Raw genomic sequence first — 21,199 nt, forward strand, 5'->3', positions numbered from 1 at the left:
TCAACAATTCTGGGCCACATATCTTAGAAAAGATATGTTATCATTGGAGAGAGTCCAGAGGAGGTTCATGAGACTGATTCCAGGGAATGAAGGGTTAATATGAGGAGCATTTGCCAGCTTTGGGCCTGTACTCACTGGAATTTAGAAGATTGTGGGGGGATCTTATTGAAACTTACTGAATGCTGAAAGGACTAGATAGGGTGGATGTGGAGAGGATGTTTCCTACGGTGGGGGTATCCAGAACTAGAGGACACAGGTTCAAAATAGAGGGGCAACCTTTTAGAAGAGAAGTAAGGAGTAATTTTTTTTAGCCAGAGAGTAGTGAATCAGTTGAATGAGGCCAAGTCTGTGGGTATAGTTAAGGCGGAAGTTGATCATTTCCTGATCAGTCAGGGCATCAAAGGATATGGCGAGAAGGCAGGTCTATGGGTTGAGCATGGCCTGGGTGGCGAGGATCTTTGACGATAGATGCTGCTTTCCTACGACAGTGTTTCATGTAGATGTGCTCAATGGAACGGAGGGTTTTACTGGGCTGAATCCCCTACCTTTTATAGGATTTTTTTCCATTCAAAGCCTGTCAGTCTTCAAGTCAGGGTGCTTGGAGAAGCAACACAGAGGACTGTAACATCAGAACAGCAAGCTGCTGGTCTCCCGCTCTCATTGTTCAGGAGTAAGATCTCTCTCTCTCTGTCCCTGCAGAGAGGGAGCCTGTCTGAGGTACTGAACTTCTGGGTTGTGGACTGTAATTTTTGATGGATTCCAGATCAAGGGCTCTTTGGGGGCTTTTGCCTGCTTGCATGGTTGGGGGGGGGGTGGTGGTTGTTGGAGGTTCAGTGCTTCTGCTTGTGCCAGTGGGGGAGGGGGAGTGGGCTTTGGGGTTCTGGTGCTACTTTGGGGTTTCTTGTTTCGTGGATGCCTCTTTGAAGAGTAAATATTTCAGACTGTATATACATTCTCTGATATTAAATTGAACATTTCAATCACAAAATTTATGACAAGTTTGGATAGGTACATGGATGAGAGGGATGTGGAGGGCTATGATCTGGATGCAGATAGATCTTAGGCAAATCAGGACAGCAAGACAAGATGGGCCGAAGGGCCTGTTTCTGTGCTGTAATGTTCCATGACTAGCTGATGCCTGACCCGCTGAGTTTCTCCAGTACTTTGTGCAGCGTTTCTTCTGCCTCTGGCCTGTTTCCATATTGTCTGGCTCTATGAATCGATGAAATTAATCGTCTTGCATAGAGCGAGAAACCAGATTTCCCAATAACCTCTCCCTTGTACTCAACTTAAACTTATCGGTAGGAGGCCTTTCCAGCACCTCCCGAAACTCGCTACACCTGTCCGCCACGCACTACCCTTCCGTTCATTGCAGTTAAAGGATGACTGGCAGCATCGTTAACCACTGGAGTGGCGCAGCGCTCGTTCGGCCCCGAATTGAAGTGAAGATCAACCAATCGTTGCCCCGCTCTTCTGAGTGTGGTTGAATTTTTAAGCGCACAAGTTTGGCAGGGAATGAGTAACAAGGTAGGAACGTGGTTCATTCTTATTTCTGCGAGTGTTGCACCTTCTTTAAAACAAAAGAAAACAAGTAAGGACATGAACAAATATTCGCCAATAGTATACTGAAGGCGACTTGTATGGGACAAATCAAGGCAGTTAGACTGCGAGTTAACAATAACACAAACTTTATATTTTATTACAATTTATGACATAAACTAATTTCAGTTTGATATTGTTCCCACCCTGCAGGCTGATGCCTGCGCTTGTCCCAGCGGCCCAAAGGACTCCATTTCCCGTGATGCAGGGACATAGCTTCCATTGGAGGGAGGGAAGGGACTCGGGGCAGCTGGGCTGTCGATGAGTGAAGAGCGGGGAGCCACCAGTCGTCCCCCTCCGCTGCCGCCTGTTCGGCACCGGTTAAATCCGGGTTCAGCAGCACCCTCCCTCGCTCTCCCCGCCCCCTTTGCAGTTCCTAAGCCGGTAATGGGAAGGTTACTTGGCTGCAGCGAGAGTGCGGACTGATGTTGGCAGAAGTTGTTTGCAGAGGTACCGAAGCGTGCGGCGTGTTTCCCTGAGCCGGGGCAACTCAGTGAAGTCGGCAGCTCCAGCCTCCTCTCGCATCGCGCTCGCTGCTGGCGGTGGCTGTCAGGAAGCTTTATCCCGAGTTGGAGGAAGACAACTCTTCGCGAGCAGGAATACGCATCGAGCTGCGGCTTTTCACAACCCAACAAAAAAAGAATTTTCTTCTTATCGCCCCTCCTCCCCTGCCCCAAGGAAACCTGGTAAGAAGGCGCCTCATTCATTATCTGTTTTATCACGGACGCGATTAAAGACGCGCGCTCGCTCGGGAATTTTTGTGAAATCAGTTGACTAAAGTTGGGCAACAAGTTTCCCCCCTCCCCACGCTGCGACAGTTCACCTGATGCCTTACAACTGCCGAATGGTAAATGTTTTTGCACAATGATTGCTCAAAGATCCGACTCCATAAATCGTAACTCGTAACGTCTTCCAACGACACTGAGTAACGGTTAGAAATGATCTCAGTGGCAAGTTTTTTTTTCCTTGCTTCAGTTATATCATATTTGCGGTTACTTTCTTCGCAAATCAAAGCGAATTCAAAGTGACCAAACGGATTTTTCTTTCGAGCACGAGGAGAAGGCGCACGGCACTGAGGTTGCACTGTGTGAGGCTGCCTAAATACGCGGAATTTGAATGATATGCTGCATTGCTTTGAACTACAGCTTTAATGGACAGAAACGCTGATGAGTGCAGAGTTACTCAAAATTTGCCATCGCCATACGACTACAGCTAAGGGATAATAAGCAAAATCTTATTGGTGACGGTGTGAGATCAAGTAAGAATGAAACAAGTTCCTGTATAAACTGTTGGGCTGTATGACCTATTTTAAAGCAGTGAATGTGATACGTTATACATTGTGTTTTCCTATTGTCATTTGTAGTAGTTTCCTATTTGTAGCAGGTTATCCCAGTGAAAATAAAGAGTTTATATTTTTAATTTGAAAAGCGAAAAACCCTCTGATCTCAAAATGTCACAGCCTTTTGTAAGAATAAGAGAAATAATAGTAAGAGTGAGCTTGTGGATCCTTCGGCTCTTCTGCCACTCAATTTCATGTTTGATCCTCAGTGCCAAGTCTACCTTCTTCTTGTAATCCCCATCATCGCTTTATTCCTTTTTTATGTTAAAAAAATTCACCAACTTTGCCATTGAATGTACTGGAGGACTGAGCATCCACAAAGGTCTGGGGAGAATTCCAGGGATTGGAAGTCTTCTGACTAAGGAAGTTTCTCCATTTCCCAGTCTTCTGTGGCTGTGCCATCATCGTGTGGCTATGCCCTCCATTTGTAGATTCTCCAGCCAAGGAAAACACTGTCAGCATTTACCCAGTCAATGTGAAAATCTCAGTTTTTCAATCCTTCAATTAACCTATCTTAATTCTCTGCTAGGGTAACTATTGAGCTGTCCTCCTGCCCCCTCTCCATCTCACAAATCAAATGACTGTAGTGCTTTTAGTAAAATGATGACCTTTCAACTATAGGGACCAGAGGACAGCTGAATAGTTACCCTAGCAGGGAATTAAGATAGGTCAGGTCACTCATCTGAGTGCTACTGGTACGATGTAACCCAGTACTACCTGTCACATGGTCGGGTGGGCGGCGACTAAACCAGCTCCCCCACCAGACTTGCCCGGAGAGGAGGGTGGCTAGTCACCCTGCAGGATGAAAACAAGACCTGTCAAAGGGCGGATGAACCCTCTCGTAGGGTCAACGGCCATCCAGCAAACACGTGCCGTGAAGTGCGGAAAGGACATCCCTTGCATTGAAGCTTGGTCTGGCCATTCACTGCGGCAGAACTTCCCCCAGCCGTCTTGGACCCCACCATGCCGCTGGATCCAGGAGGGGATGTCCAGAGGGTGGGTCTGGATCTGTGCAACCCCCTACTCACCTAAAATCCACTCACGCACACGCTGTTCCTTTTTGACTGAAAGAAACCACCACCATCCTATGGGATGGATAGCCAGAGAGAGGGACCAGACTCCATACTGTCTTCTAAATGAAGTCAAACCACTCTGAAGTTCTGCGAGGACTTAATGACTCTTCTGCCCGACTGTCCTATTTTAAAGCCTGACACCTGCTGCGTTCACCAGCAACTTTGATGTGTGTTATCTGATTTTCTTTATGTTTTGTTTGCTGTAGTGACAAGTACATGGTATGGTACAGTGCAGGTGGATTGGTGATCACCAGTTGGAATTTGATTCATGCTGCTGTCTGCAAGGAGCTTGTATGTTCTCTGCGTGGGTTTCCACTGGCTTCTCTGATTTCCTCCCACATTCCATAGACATGATTAGGGTTAGTGAGTATGGAAATGCTATGTTGGTACCCAAAGTGTGACATCCAGTGCGGTCCCTGAACTGCGTCGATCGTTGACGTAAAATTGTACGTTTCAATGTACATGTGGCAAGTAAAGCTATTCTATCTCTATAAACACAAAGGAGTCTGTAGATGCTGGAAATCCAATGCAACACATGCAAAATACTGGAGGAACTCAGCAGGTTAGGCAGCATCTATGGAAAGGAGTAAGTAATCGACATTTCAGGCTGGGACCCTTTAGGACTGCAAAGGAAGGGGGAAAATATCTGAATAAAAATTGGGGAGAGGGGAAGGTGGCTAGCTGAAAGGTGATCGGTGGAGCCAGGTAAGTGAGATTATGTTGTCATTTTGTGTTTTATATACCAGTACTGTAGGTACTTGTAGACACTAACATTTATGATCCTATTACCATTTTGAAAAAATATTTTTGCTGTTTCCCTTACTAAGATAAATAACTTAAGTGTTGTCAATCTTGCGCAAAAATAATGTAATGTCATAGTTATTGACACCAAAATTCCACAAATTGTAATTTGGTCATTTTAAAAAAAAACATTCAATGACATTGATTGGAGCAAAATGTTTGGTTAGGATAGTAAAAGAACCCCACCTCCCATTCTTTCAGTAGTAATATGGAACACTGTATATGCACTTGTGATGTCAGATGTTTCATCGGGCCTGATCTGGAAGATGTTCACAGCATCACCACGCTCCTTTTGTGACCAATAATCTCCCACCTTAGATGACAGTGCATCCAATAATTAGAAAAAAAAAAGTGACAGAAAATAAATTTGGAGTAAACCTCTTGGGTCTGGGCAAATATATTGAAATTGTTATAGAGAATTTGACATGGCAAGAATATGAGAAATTTATTATTTAATATACAAAATAAGATCTGTCCTGGCAGGCTAACTTTGCTTGCTCTTGACAATATATCCCTCTGCCATTGTCTTTGTTCTCTGAATCAGTTCATGAAACTTACTAGCAGCTTTAAGAAGGGTGATCTGTGTAAACTGTATGTTGATGTACCTGCAAATTAGACTTCAATGTTACTATATTAATATCTTATTAACATGATAGCGCTGTGGATGTGCCATGCTAACACATGGAAATCAGAATGAGTAAGCACTCTGATTCTTTTTTTTTGAGTTGTAAGAAAGTTAAAATAAAAATGAAAATGTTGAAAATCTGGAAAAAAAAAGACTGAAACTGCTGGACACGTACAGCATATTTAACAGAACCTCTGGCAAACAAAAATTTTTAAAATTTCAGACTATAGACTCTTCATCAGACCATTTGTTTCTAACTGCAGATAATGAAACTGAATTTGGATTAATACAGTACAAAGTACTTATACCTTACAGTACAATAAGTGTGCCTGTTGCATTATTTTATTGGGCAACAACTTAACCTGATTGGGTACTTATTGTAAACAAGAAAATCTGCAGATGCTGGAAATCTGAGCAACACACACAAAATGCTAGAGGAACTCAGCAGGCCTGGCAGCATCTATGGAGAATAAGTACAGTCGACGTTTCGAGCCTAAACCCTTCAGCAGGACTGGAGAGAAAAAGCTGAGGAGTAGATTTGAAAGGTGGTGGGAGGGGAGAGAGAAATACCAGGCGATAGGTGAGAGGGGGAGGGATGAAGCAAAGAGCTAGGAAGTTGATTGGTGAAAGACAGAAGGCCATGGAAGAAAGAAAAAAGTGGGGGGAGCAGCACAAGAGGGAGGTGATGGGCGGGCAAGGAGATAACATGAGAGAGGGACAAGGGTATGGGAAATGGTGAAGTGGGGTAGAGGCATTATCAGAAGTTTGAGAAATTGATGTTCATGCAACCAGGTTGGAGGCTATCCAGATTGAATATAAGGTGTTGTTCCTTCCAACCTAAGTGTGGCCTCATTCGGACAGTGGAGGAAGCCATGGATGGACATATGGGAATGGGAAGCGGAATTAAAATGCGTGGCCACTGGGAGATTATACTTGTTCCTCCAAGTTTCACCTATCACCTGGTGTTTCTCTCTCCCCTCCCCGCACCTTTCAAGTCTACTCCTTGGCTTTTTTCCTCCAGTCCTGCCGAAGGGTTTCGGCCGGAAACATCGACTGCAGATTTTTCCTTAGATGTCGCCTGGCCTGCTGAATTCCTCCAGCATTTTGTGTGGGTAATTACTGTGTTAGAATTGAACTGTGGTCTGTGTAAGGGCCTTCAATGTCATAATGCATGATAGTGTAGGCTGTGTGATGCTTAACGGGACCTCTCTGAGAAAGTTTTCTGCCTTTGAAACCTGGTGCTGGAAGCAGCTGCATGTATTAGCCACTTGATATTTTAAATATTTCCCTCACTGTGGCTCTCCTTTTGTGGGTGTCTGACTCTTTCCCCTCCCCCCCAATACACCATCCCATCTTGCCACTTGTTCCCTTTTTAATTTTAATACCAATGATACTTTCACTATCCCTCATCCATTGTGCATTCTGGATCATGAGCTACCATGTTGTAGAAATATGTCCCCAGCAGTGCATCCGATAATTTCCCCATCAACAGGCGCCTCTGCATATGGCAGCTGAAACACTCCAGTGACCTGCCTGACTTCTGTTAATATCACCATTTTGGACTGAGTGGCGGAAAGGTCCTTACGCTCTTTCACCTTGTAAGCAAGCGCCTTTTTGTGGTGCGTAACACCTTATGCAGTACAATTTTACACCGGTGGGTCTTCTCACTAAGCATGGTCCTTTAACAGTCCATTGAGTTGGGAAATTAAAATTATTATTCCTCTAAATGGAAGTAAAGTTTAGTATGTGACCTTAAACTAACTTCTGATTTTTCTGAATACCTGTTATGTATTGTGTCACCAGTGATAAAAGCTGGATGTCTTTTTGTCTATTTTTGATTTGGAAGAGCTACAGCCTGCAACAACCTAATTTTATCTGGTGTTCCTGGAGCTCAGAAGCTTCATTAATAGTTGAGTAGATATATGTAGCACAAGATATTCTGACATGTAAGATTCTACTCTTTGGCACAGCTGGAGAGCCGTGGCAGCTTCCTAGCTTTTGAGTGGCAAAGTTAGGGTTCTCCCTTGATAATAGCCTGATATTTAGCCATGAATGGACTGTGTGTGTTGTGTACATATATCAAATAAAGGCTGAATCTGGCTTTGCTGTGATTCTGTACTGGTGAAACAGATTCCCATTTTGCCTGTAAGTAATGGCTTAGACGGGTGTGGTATTGTAGGGGGTTTGATTATCACAGAATTACATACATAAGAAGAATTTACTATCTATGCTCACTTGCCATCTGTGTTACCTCCAGAACTACTAAACTGTTCTTTTGACTTTTTGTCAATGTACAGTGGATTCCAGTTAACTTAGACACATCAGGACAAGTACTTTTGCCCCAATTAGTTGAAGCTTCATGGAAGTAGGTTAAGACGTATAAAAAAAGACAAACTACCATTAAACTGAGTAACAAATTGTATCTACTATAAAACTGTGGTTCCTACTAGTTATTGACTGAGGAATTCATCCACTGCTGTGTTCTTTTGATTGACTGTACCACTGAACCTGGACTTCGGGGTTGAGAGAGTAGGACTACTCCAATGCAATGGCTATTCCACTTTAAAAACTCTCTCCTGTACAGGTCTCCTGTCATTATTGGCTATGATGGACAACCAACAAATGAATAAAACCAGTGCAGACACCTAGTACCGATATTGGACTATCTTTGTACAATGCTTTCGATGACATCCTCCAAATCTTCAATTTCATTGTAACTTTCAAGATGATCGTTGATGCCTTCAAATTCTTCATAGTTCCTGACATGTTGAAGTAGTGAAATCATTTCCCTTTAAACTCCAGCCATTTCTGGCATCTCCAAGCCTGAATGCTTGAAACTGTAGTGACCAAAATTGTTCCAAATCATTTTATTGCTTGTGTCTTGCCATCAGTGACACAAGTCACAGACTTTGAATGCAAACACATGCAACTGACGCTATTTTAAAAAAAACTGTTTACTCTAAGCATGATGTAGTGTTTAACAGCCACAGAAGTGCATGTGGCTGTCACTAATTAGAAACTGTTTGCTAATAGCCTCCTGTCCCAATTAAGTAGCATAGTGTCCCAAATGAATGAATGCCATTTTCTTGAATTTTATTTTCTTTAAGAGGTGTCCCAAATTAGCAGCTGCTCCAATGAACTAATGGCTCAATTAATAAGAATTCATTGTATATCAAAATATATCAGTATTAACAACAAAAGTGTGAGAGATTCTGCAGGTGCTGGATATCTTGAGCAGCACACATTTTTGGAGGAACTCCGTAAGTCAGGCAGCATCAATGGAGGGGAATAAACAGTCAACGTTTCGGGCTGAGGCCCTTCAAAGGACCTTTTGTGTGTCGGACTTTGATTATTCGAATAATTGAAACCCAGAGTATCTGTGTCTCTTATTACCACTTGTAGATGTAAAATAAAGTGGTTGCAGCGAGAGGCCTATCAAAGGCAAAAATTGTAATAGGAACAAAGGCTTTTCCTAAAGTTAAGCAGATTTCAAGTTCAGAGTAAATTTACTATCATAGCACGTATACTGTATGTTACCATACACTGCCTGGAGATCATTTATTTGAAGGCATTTACGTGAAAAATAAAGAACTACAATAGAATCTTAGAATGTAAACAAAGACCGACAAACAATGAAGGTGCAAAAAAAGGACTAAGCAAATTAAAAGAAATACTGAGAACATGAATTGTAAAAGGGTCATTGAAAGTGAGTCAGTTTGGAGTTGTGGTTAGTGAAGTTATCCATTCTGGTTCAAGAGCCTGATGGTTGTGGCATAATAGCTGGTAATGAAAATCCTCAATGTAGTTTTTGCTCGCAACTTCTAGCTGAGGTTGAGGTTCTAGCTGTTAGTGATGTGACCCATCTAACTGTGAAGGGATAGCAGAATGATTTAATGGGATCAATAGCTTTCTAGCTGAATGGTGAATAGAGATTTCTTTCCATTTTGGAGGCATTTTGCATGGGAATAAATATCACGTACAGTACTGTGCAAAAGTCTTAGGCACATGTATATAACTAGGGTGCATAAGACTTCTGCATAGTCCTGTATTTGTCGATTGAGGAGCAGGGAGTGAGTTTGTAAAACTGGCAGGAGCAAAGGATGTTGGGAATGACGAGGGTGGAGCACTGCAGGAGCGGGTGTGGGACAGGTGGCAGAGAAGTGGTGCCAGTGGTGAGGGGTGGGCGTGGTGGTGCGGTGCAGATACATACAGTCCTGACACACTAAGCAAGGTCATTTGATTTACTGATCACTACAGAATGTCTCTCAGGTACTTCCCGCTCCCTCCACTCTCCCTTCCCCCTTTCCCAACCATAATGCCCCTCTCCCTGCCCCCTTTCCACTCTCAGTCCTCAAAAGAGACCCATATCAGAATCAGATTTATCCTCACACAAACATGTCATGATATCTGGTTTTTTTTTTGCAACAGCAGTACAGTGCAGAACATAAAATTACTACAGTACTGTGCAAGAGTCTTGGGCACCCTAGATATATGTACTGTATCTGCCTAAGAATTTTGCACAGTACTGTATATATGTAAATGCAGTAAATGAACCTGTGTGGTAGTATAAAAGCTAATGTTCCTCTTAGTAGATTGCAAATAAGATCTAATAGTTATTCATTGTCAAAGAGATTTATATTCTTAATCTGCTAACGAGCAAATACTCAATGCTGTCAAGGGGTGAGATGTTTGTCTCCTTCACTTCATTGTGGTACTCGATTGAGATTGCACTTGCAGTGCTCCGAGGGAGAGAAGAAAGTAAACCGATTGCCTGTGTGCGTCTCTGAATTCCACATAAGCAAAATAAAATCATTCAAAAGCGCCAGGGAAGTTTCGGTTTTTGTACTGACAGGTATGTTGGAACTGTTGTTAATTGGATGAGTTCTCAGTGTTTAGTAATGAAAGAACAGGATGAAAAACACAAGGTGGAAGCTGTCTTGATAGCAGTCATTTTACATTATGTTTTCTCTCCATGTGACTGAAGTTCTGCTCTGGAGAATCCATTAAGGGAGAATGCAACTTCTGAGAGTTTGTCGTCAGTGTTTTTGATATCAGTGACGTGGAAAATTGTTTTGTCACATCAGTGGGAGACTCAGCACAAAATGTCCTGTTTTGAGGCAGATGCTCCTAGCTACTCAGACTGCATGTTATTTCATTTAAAACTTGATAACAAACCAAAGGATGAGTGAAAAATTGTGTAGGTGAAGTTTGTTAAGCTGCTTTGACTAATATGCATGTTTGGTTGCTCATTAAATGGCATCAATTATTAAAATAGGTAATATACAATCATTACAGAAACATAGGCATTTTTGACACTTTAAAAAATACAACTGGGATTTTGCCCCCCCCCCCCCCATTGCGGTGTTTCCACTGCGCGTGTCCATACTGTTGTTGCGTCTATGTGGAGTAACATGTAACATGAATGGGCTGCTTAAGTTACATTGCTCATTCACATGGCTGTACATGTGCTTCATTGCAGACTGAAATTTTACTTGTCATCGGACTGCAAAAGTTTCTATTGATCTGTAGTTTCATTTCGCTGTCAGTGTTGTGACTGTGATCAAAGTCACTGGAAATACACTGAAGCTGGTGATGTAGAACTCATCGTTCAGCCCAACAAGCAGGCATCATTCTGAAGATGCTCTCAGTAAAGGCTCACAAAGCCAAAAGGCACATCACATTTTAATACCCTTAATCTCAAAGGTAACAATAGGTTATTCCATGCAGTTTCAATAGTTACAATGACATTGTTTACTTCAATACTTTGGGTTGACAAATGGTTCCTTTGAGGTACATAGTGGACACATATTTTAATTGATAGGATGCCTCTCAAGGTCCAAACACCTTTGGGAGAAACTAAATAAAACAAATATTCTAAACTTTCGATGAGCGAAAGCCAGACACCCAAAATTAATGTGGTCAGGGCTGTCTCTGAGTACACAAAGATGATAAAGTGCACAGATCTATTGATTGCCTATACCTGTGACCATGTTTGATATGCTAAGTGACAACATCCATCTGGTCTACCAGTTTATACTTAAGTCACAATTGTGCAAATAATTTAGCCATGTTGCTTGGTTTGATGCAATCCAATTAATGCAATCACATTGTTTTAATGTTTGGCTCTTGCATATACAATCTCTAAGTCTGAGGAGCAGCCTGTACTTTTAACTTCAATTTACTGCTAGCAATTTTTAAAAAATCTGAAGGCTAATTGCAAGCTTCCTGAACTTAATTTACATTTACGATAAGAAATGAAGCCTGATTCTTGTTTGAATTAATATCTGTTATATTCACAAAACTCCAGAATACTACCTAAGAAAGGACCAGTGAGTGGGCAAATAGGTCATATTTTACTCCAGAGGTATTGATAAAAGTATTTACTCTTCCTTTTAAAATATTTTTCAAGGTGAACTGAACAGTTGTAAATGTAGAGTTTTTACAAGAAGAGATGTTTTTAGTGGTGGCCTTCATTTTGTTATCTTCAAGTAGTGGCAGCTTTATATTTTAGATTTCAAATTTAAGATCTAAAAGAAATGCAGTACCTTTTAGCCATTCTTTTTTTAAGGATGAATCTGGTCAAATTTTATCTAGACCAACATAGCTTTGACTATAATTCTCAACTGTCCTATTTCAATTGAAGGTTAAAATCAAATAGCACCACTGAGAAATATTTAAAAGTCCTCATACTTTACAATGAAGCAGGAATGGAAATGTGTATCTGCTTTCAGCTGTTTTTCATCAGATCTATTTTGAATTTGTTGGCTTGGTTTAAGAAATATCAGTTCATTTTCCAAGTGCTGTCCTAATTGTCATACTTTCAATATATTGTGAGTTGTGTTATTTCACATGGGCAGGGCACAACTGCTCCAGTAATTAGATACCTGATATACATTTTTCAGGATATATTTCTTACCTTTGTTATACTTGTGTTTGTAATTCGCAGCAAACTGGTTTTGGAATCTGTCCCACTTTTAATGCTTGTTAATATCACTTATTATTTCTTCTGTCCTGATGCTGGTACAGTGTGATGGTGGATTTGCATGTTGTTACTTTGTAGATTGTATTCTACAGTACACTGCAGACTGATTTCCAGAACAGTTCTTATTACTGACATCAATGAATATCTTATTTCTGCTACACATGTGAAAGACATAATGGACTAGAAAATTAACTTGTCACCTATGGAGAAATCTATGTGCTTCTTGTTTGTTACATCAACTTCATTTTCTTTCTTTTCTTTTTCAATCTTTTTATTAGTTTCATAAAATATAAACATAACATAGCAATAATACAAAATTGTTGGAAATACATTGTTATACTTAAAATGAGTAATTATGAAACCAAATAGTATAAATTGACAAAACTCCCAATCATGTAGGATAACAATGAATAATACAGGACAAAAAAAAACTGGAGAAAAATCATGAAAAAGAAGAAAAAAAAGAAAAAAAAACAAACCCCACCCCAAAAAAAACTGAACTAAACAGAATTAGTCAACTAAACTAAAAAGACTTGGGCAATTCTAACAACGTAAAAATGGAAGAGAAGAAAACTTTAGTGTCGACGACTCCATTCCTCTCAACCAACAGTACAGAGAAGTTAAAATAAGTTTGGAAATGGTCAAATTACATCATATGAAAATGCTGAATAAATGGCCTCCAAGTTTTTTCAAATTTAATGGAAGGGTCATAAACCACACTTCTAATTTTTTCCAAATTCAAACACAACATAGTTTGTGAAAACAGTGAAATACAGTAGGAGGGTTAATCTCTTTCCAATTCAGCAAAATGGATCTTCTAGCCATTAAAGTAAAAAATGCAAGCATCCGGCGTGCTGAAGAGGTTAAATGATTTGAGTCTATCATTGATAATCCAAAAATAGCAGTAATTGGGTGAGGTTGTAGGTCTATATTCAAAACCGTTGAAATAATATCAAAAATAATATTCTGTTAAGTGTACTTTACGTATATGGTTTCAATTCTGAAGATTTTTTGGGTTCAATCAATTTATTTTAGCAAGTCCTATTTTATCTAATTGCCTTTTTCAACCTTCCACTATGGATCAAGCTTACTTTGATTGGAAAACCAAAGGTATAGTACGTTTTCGAGATTTATTTTTGGATAATTGTTTCATGTCTTTTGAACAACTTTCTAATAAATATAATTTACCCAGATCTCACTTTTTTAGATACCTACAGATTAGATACTTTTTAATTACTGCTTCTCCTAATTTTCCACACTCATATCCAATGGATACTTTGGAAAAAATTTTAGATCTAAAGCTCTCTCAGAAAAGTGTTGTAGCAATTATTTATAACATAATTATGAATTTATATCCTGATGTTTCCAATAAAATTAAAACTGATTGGGAAAGAGAACTTAAGATTATTATACCGATTGAAAAATGGGAAAAATTCTTCAATTGGTTAATTCATCCTCTATATGTGCTAAACATGTGTTGATACAGTTTAAAGTAGTGCACAGGGCTCATATGTCCAAAGATAAACTATCTCGTTATTATTCGTATATTAAGCCTATATGTGATAGATGTCATTCCGAGATAGCTTCTTTAACTCACATGTTTTGGTCATGTCCTTTGTTGGAAAAATATTGGAAACTTCATTTTCAAACAAAAAGTAATCGATTAAATGTGATAAAACTAAGCGAAAACCAAATCTTTTGATCGACTTAGAAGCACGAGCATTATGCCTGTAGATTGCGGAGTGCTTATATGTTCAATAATCCTCTAGGCCTTTCTCCAGTGATGGAACAATTGAAAGTTTAAAAAAAAAAGACGTGATGTCATGGCAGAAAACATGTCAGGACTTCATTTGAGGTGATCAGTATTGGAGAGCTGGGTCAGAGGAGTGAAAGGTGGTTGCGGTTGGTTGCTGGGGGTAATAATGCTCAATGTGGTAGTGAGGCTCAAAGCAAAGCTGCAGACTAGATTAAGCTTTTAACACAGAGGGGTCTTTCTTATAGTTGGTTTTACAGGCTGGATTCCATAGTTTGGGGCCAACCCAAATAGGACCTCTTGAGTATGATTGAAGTATATGTTGTACCTGTGAAGTTCTGCACCTGTGTAAGTGGGCAATCCTTGGGTCGCATGATATTGACACATTTTTGCAGAATTGACATCCAGATACCTGGATTAACTAGGAAGTTCTGGTCAAGATAGCGCCTATGTACACAACGCTTCCTGTGTTGACATCTTCTGGTTAGACTGTGAAACTTTTTATTTCACCTTGATGTATATTTTTCATCTTAAATGTATTTCTAGAACTGCTAAAGCCTGTGATTTACCGTTTGGAGAGCAATTAAGTGACCCTGCGCTTTGCTTTCTCTGAGAAGATTCCGGGAGGCAAGTACGAGCCTCGAGGTGAAGAAACTACAAGATGTTCAATTCCATTTTGCCAAATAAGACGACGAGTAAGATTGAAACATCAAGGTGAATGCGAAAGGCATATGAGGGTTCAGTGCCAACTACCTGTCTTTTGATCACTGATGGGATGCTGCAGAAGGAGCTTGTGTGGCTTATCACTGAGTCTGGTGGGTAGGCCTGTATGTTCGAGCAGTGTCTCTCACTTTCGATGATATTGGAGGATGTTATGAAGGTTCTGCATTTATGGATTTGGACTATGGACTTTTCAGTCCAGTAGTACTTGTATTCTGATTTGTTGTTGCTCGTTCTTTCTCATTTTTTTTGTGTGGAAGGAAGGGGTTGGGGGGGGGGGTGGTGTTGGTGTTTTTGTTAGGTTTTTTTGTGCGGGTGATTTGGGGTTGATGTTCTTGTTGCATACAGTGTGGGGTCTCTTATTTCGTCCTTGTGCAGAGGTGGAGATTTTGGGGCCCATGTTGCGTTTTGTGTGGGGGAGGGGAATTGGAGAGTTGATAATCAAGTGGTTGATAAAACGCTTAACAGTTCCAGCAACTACCAATAGGGGTTCAATGCCTGCTGCTCTCTCAAGGAGTTTGTTCAATCTCCCAATGACTGTGTGGGTTCCTCTGGGTGCTCCAGTTTCCCTCTGCATTTCATAGACATGTGATTAAGGTTATGCATTGTTGGCATGCTATGTTGACGTCATAGGCATTGCCCCCAGCTTATCTTTGGTCTTTGTTGGTCATTGACACAAACGATGCATTTCACTGTGTTTCAATACACGTGACAAATAAAGCTAATCTTTAAATCTTTCAATTAGCACATTGTGCAACCAGAATCTTATGGCTGCTGGAAATCTGAAATAAAGCAGAAAAGGCTAGAAATGTAAAATAGTGGAAAGAGAAACTTTCCTGGCCAAAGTACTTTATCAGAACTGGGAAAAAGGTTTATGAAAATATTTTCAGATGCAGATATGTGTCCAAAAATAAGTTTCTCTATTTTTGTACTATTCTGAAGAATAATCACTGAACTTGAACCATTGAGGTGAATCTTTGAGGGTGTAGTTGGCACTTTTGGCTGGCATTCAATTACTGAAACTTGAAGTCTCAGACTTTGATACGCAAATTGCCAATTGCAGAAGTCCTGAATGTACTGAGTGACAGATGGTACCACATCTGTCACAACGCTTTATTGCTGGACTCCATGGTGCCAGAACCCAGTCTTACTTGGATTATCCAGCAGGGCATTGGGGAATTGACTCTGATCCCAAGCCAGGGCTGACCTGATGTATGACTGAAGACTCCCAGGAAAGAATCTGTGCTTATGGATGAAAAGGCAAAAGTAAATTAATTTTGATGTTTTTAAACATTTCCAATTATTTTCAAATGGTTTTTGTACTTTATAATTAGCCTTACTGGTACTTTTGAAATAATTTATTACACTTTAGTTTTCAATTATCTTTGATATTTAAAAACTATAAAAGTCCTTGATGAAGTTCAAAGGGGACTAAGCTTTCATCGGAGCTTTTCAGGTTATCTCCTCTGAGACCTCCAACAGGAGGATGTAGACAACCACGGATTTCAACATTCTACGCTTGGGCCAAGTGAGTGTGTGAGATTGGAAACTAATAGTGGCAGGTTGGACACACCATGTTTGGAACTATGAGCTAACTTGTGCCTGCCTTGCCCTCCTCTCTCCCGCTTCCTGTTAGCCTGCAATTGTTTTACCACAGTTACTTCAAATATGTTGCTGCATCAAATAATGAAGAGAAGATGCATTTTGATGCTTTTCTGATATACTTCAGTGCAATATATGTGAATGATGAGCACAGCGCTGTACAGTACGGGTGACTTGGGTTCATTTCCCATCACTGCTTGTGAGGAGCTTTTATGTTCTCCCGGTGACCCCGTGGGTTTCCTCCGGGTGCTCTGGTTTCCTCCCACAGTCCCAAGACGTCCCAGTTAGTAGGTTAATTGGTCATTGTAAAATGCTGGGCAGTGTGGCTCGAAGGCCCAGAAGGAGCTATTCTGCACTGAATCTCAATAAATAATAAAGATAGTTTGCCAGAGAGAAGTACACCTGATTTATGCTTGACTATTCTCATCAAGTTCTTTACCGTGTTTAAGGGAGATAGATGGTAACTCTGGAAAATCCAGATGAAATTCAGAATCAGCAGATGCATTTTGGTTATAAAAGTATCTATCCTTCTTGTATCCAGTTGGATCTGTTTATATGTTTGTCCATAATGTTCTCAGCTCTTAATAACCTGTCCAATTTTCATGACACTCATGTCTAATCATGTGTTCAGAATGTTCCTGGTTAAAAGCCTTGAGAATTGTTGTGAGGTAACTAGGCAATTAGAAGGAAGTACACCCATTATCTGAGATATTTGGGGTGGAAGTGTTTCGGATTTCAGATTTTTTCTGATTTTGGAATGTACAATGAGGTAGCTTGGCATCGCCATCATTTCCGACTCTGAATTTGTGCTACTAGAGCGCAGTCTTTGTCTGACACTTGTTCTTCACACATGTACTGATGCAGCCGTTCAATGTGTTAGGTTTTCATCAGCACCGATCTTGGCAAGCTCATCAATGAATTTCTCTGCTGCTTCGTGCTCAGCAGATGCTTTATCACCACAAATCTTTAAAAATTTAATGCAGTGCCTTTTCTTAAGGGAGAGGAGCATCAGAGGGAGGTGATGGGCAGGTAAGGAGATAAGGTGAGAGAGGGAAAAGGGGATGAGGAATGGGGAAATGGGAGGAGGCATTACAGGACTGATTCTATGGGCTGACCATTCTCACCTTCCAACTTTTATAATTTTATTATTGGTCTTCCACCCTATCACAGATGCATCTTTGTTGATTACTCTCCTCAGCAAGCTTCAGTTCTTGCTCCAAACTTGCCAGCTAACATTTCTGTACACAGCCCAACTTAAAATGTGTCCAGCAGGTTTCCATAATTTGGACTGTGGCTCCTCAGGCATGTGATGTACATGTGCATTAAGGATAGTGAGCCTGCACAATTACTATCAGTTCATGTTTAATGCACAGTTATTGCATAGTATGATTTCTTAATTCTCTCCTGTACTCTGCCTGTGAATGGTAAATAGGGTATTTCTTAATTGCAAGTTCAAGCCAGTACCTATCACTGTTTCGACCCAGAACAGCTAACTTGTTCACTTAGTTGTTCTGTTTTCTGGTTGGACTTTGTAAGTTGCTTGGTACATTTTTGATTTTAACTGTACATACACTTTACAAATTCTTTGGCTATGGAGAAGTGCTATGGGGCATCTTCAGGTACAATGAATACTATATAAATGCAGAGCAGCGCTCGCAGTGTGTTGGAGAAATTGGGGTCAGCCAGCATTTATGGAAATGAATAGATGGTCAACATTTTGGGGCAAGTCCCTTCTGGAAAGGAAGGGGGGAAGATACCAGAATAAAAAGGCAGGGGAAGGGAAGGAGGACTAGCTAGAAGGTGATAGGTGAAGCCAGGTGGCTGGGAAAGGTAAAGGGGAGTCTGATATGAAATGAGAGTGGACCATGGGAGAAAGAGGAGGCAATAGAAAATGGGAATGGAGAGAGGAATTAAAATTGGCCACTGGGAAATTTCACTTTTGGCAGTTGGAGTGGAGTAGCTCGACAAAGTGGTCCCCCAGTTTACATCAAGTCTCACCAATATAGAGGAGGCTGCATCTGGAGCACTGAATACAATAGCTTTGCAGATGAAGTGTTGCCTCACCTGGAAGGTCTGTTTGGGGCTCTGAATGGAGGTAAGGGAGGAGGTGAATGAGCAGGTGTAGTGTTTCGGTCAATTGTAGGGAGGTGGCCAGGAGGGAGATCGGTGGGGAGGGATGAATGGGCAAGGGAATCATGATGGCAGCGTTATCAGCAGAGAATAGTGGGGGTGGGGGGGGGGGAAGTAAAGATGTGTTTGGTGGTAGGACCCGGTTGAAGATGGTAGAAATTGTGGAGGATTATGAAGACAAGAGGAACACTATCCCTGCTAAGGCAGTGGGAAGATGGAGAGAGTACGAATGTTCAGAAAATGGAGAGGTGCAGGTGAGGTCAGTATCAATTGTGGAGGAACGGAAACCCTGTTCTTTGAAGGAGGAGGACACCTTTGATGTCTGGAGAGAAAAGCCTCATCTTGGGAACAGATGCAGTGGAGATGAAGGAACTAAGAAAAGGGAATAGCATTTTTATAGGAGACATGGTGGGAAGAGGTATAGTCAAGATGGCTGTAGGAATTGGTAGGTTTCTGAAAGATGCCTGATGACAGTTTGTCTCCAGAGATGGAGACAGAAATCGTGAAAGGGGAAAGTGGTGTTAGAAATGGACCAAGTGAATTTAAGGGCAGGTTGGAAGTTGGAGGCAAAGTTGATGAACTTGACCAGCTCTGCATGGGTGCATGAAGCAGCACCAATGCAACTGTCAGTGTTGCACAGGAAGAGTTGGGAAACATTACCAGCGAAGATGGGGTGTGGACTGTTCTATGTAGCCAGTGAAAAGGCAGGCACAGCTGGGGCCCATGCTGGTGCCCATTGTTACCCCTTGCGTTTGGAGAAAATGGGAGGAGCTGAAGAAAAAATTAATGATGTGGAGGGCCATTTCTTCCCCTCAGAGGAAGGTGGTGGTGGGAGGGAACTGGTTGGGTCTTTTGTGGAGAAAGAAGCAGAGACCTTTAAGGCCGCCTTGATGAGGGATAGAAGTATTTAGGAACCAGACATCCAGGTGAAGATGAGGCAGTCAGGGCTAGGGAATTGAAAGTTGTCCAGATCAAGAAATTGCAGGGATATGTGCCAGGAGGGAGATTAGTGGGGAGGGATGAATGGCCAAAGGAATCACGGAGGGAGTGATCTCTGCAGAAAGTGAAATAAATGCACATCTTTTGTAAATTTGATAAATTTATTTGTTTCAGGTTCCTCCTTAAACTACTGTTCTCCAAGTGTTTTCTTATCCTCCTCTCCTTAACCGCTGCTTATACTGAGCTTGTCTACATTGATGCCTATTTAATTTTAAGCTGATTAATGCTCAGTTAATTGTCATCTTTCCAATTAACGTTCCTGCTCTTTCAAAAGAATATAGAGCATCAAGGAAAGAGGCACATTTATCCATTTAGTCATTATGTTTTCATTAAATTTACCATCCATGTATGTAGAAATTGTTAGGAAAAGCTAAAATCAAGATAACATTGACAATTTTAATACATTTTATGTAACTATGCTGTTGATACTTGGAATTATTTTCTCTGGTTAATTGGGATTCCTTTGGTTGATAATTCTGGCCAGTTTTCACACAAAAAAATCTGTTGCTTGCACTTGTGGATTCAAGGCATTTTCTAATTTACAATGTGTTACTTTCAAAGGAAGTTAACATTACTGCAGATGGGTTGTGATCAGCTTTTTATTGGCTGATTTTATTAAACAAAATATGCTTGACAGGAAACATACAATTCGAAAATATGGATCTCACTGATTACAATTTGTATAAATTTGTTTATCGATTACATTTCAATTATCTCTTCCACATATAGTTTGTAGCAATACATAGGTGCAAAATCATATTCTCAAGTACTTGGGTTAGTGACTCTGTAAGGTTCCTTCTGCTTCTAGGATCCATAAAAATAATTGTTTGGCATTTGGCTTTCAATTGTAGCTTTTGTTACAAAGCCAACAATTCAAATGAGGCACTTCCTATGCCAGACATGAAAACTTCTGCTTAGCTTGGCTGTGAGCACTTCTGTGTCTGTTATAAATCCACTAGAAAAGATCTTCATTTGCAGTGAAATAAAAGGAGGGAAATTCCCATGTTATTTGTTGATATTGATTTGGTGCTCTTTTTTTTAAACAATGACCTGCTTTCCTTCAGAATCTTTGGCAAAGTCAGGTCATACTGTGTTGGGACCGCAGTCTAGGCAGGTTTTGTTTATCAGGCATGGAACATCAGAGCAAGTGTGTGTCAGGGTCCCCTTTCAGCTCTCTTGATGTTTTATGCTTGTTTATACACATCATCAGTAACTTCCATTTCGGCTTGGCCTTTAATCATCCTAAGGTAATTCTAACATCTGGGGATCCTGTTAAACATGCATGATATGATGGTTACAAATGCATGTTGTATTCCATTGAGGTAAATGGAAATTTTGGATGTGGTATTTAACTGGTAAACCACTCATTATAAATCAGGTTCAATTCACTAAGATTGGTTAAAGGAAATTTGCTTTAGAGTGATGTCATTTTAAAAAATATATTGGTATTGTTTGGCTGTTTCAGAAGACTTTTGGCAGGATCTCTCGTGGCAAACTGGTTTAAAAAAATTGCAAATCTATGGGATTGGAGTGTTAATGCTAACGATCGTTAGCTGGATTAACAGGTGTTTTGTGA

At 40.7% G+C, this 21,199-nt stretch overlaps 1 protein-coding gene and 1 long non-coding RNA gene across 8 annotated transcripts in view; one reads left to right on the plus strand and one right to left on the minus strand.

Moving 5' to 3' along the window:
• Nucleotides 1-1,791: 1,791 nt before the first annotated feature.
• The window catches only part of fat3a (FAT atypical cadherin 3a), a 728,759-nt gene continuing 709,351 nt past the window's right edge, over nt 1,792-21,199 (plus strand). For all 7 annotated transcript variants that reach the window (XM_072263367.1, XM_072263369.1, XM_072263370.1 and 4 more), the window contains exon 1: nt 1,792-2,285. The gene's annotated coding sequence lies outside the window, so the exon portion shown is untranslated. The remainder of the gene's footprint in view (nt 2,286-21,199) is intronic.
• The window catches only part of LOC140200280 (uncharacterized), a 49,805-nt gene continuing 48,869 nt past the window's right edge, over nt 20,264-21,199 (minus strand). The window contains exon 3 of the long non-coding RNA XR_011886587.1: nt 20,264-20,589. This is a non-coding gene — a long non-coding RNA (uncharacterized lncRNA). The remainder of the gene's footprint in view (nt 20,590-21,199) is intronic.

The sequence above is a fragment of the Mobula birostris genome, chromosome 7, assembly GCF_030028105.1.
Source record: "Mobula birostris isolate sMobBir1 chromosome 7, sMobBir1.hap1, whole genome shotgun sequence".
NCBI classification, from domain to species: Eukaryota; Metazoa; Chordata; class Chondrichthyes; order Myliobatiformes; family Myliobatidae; genus Mobula; species Mobula birostris.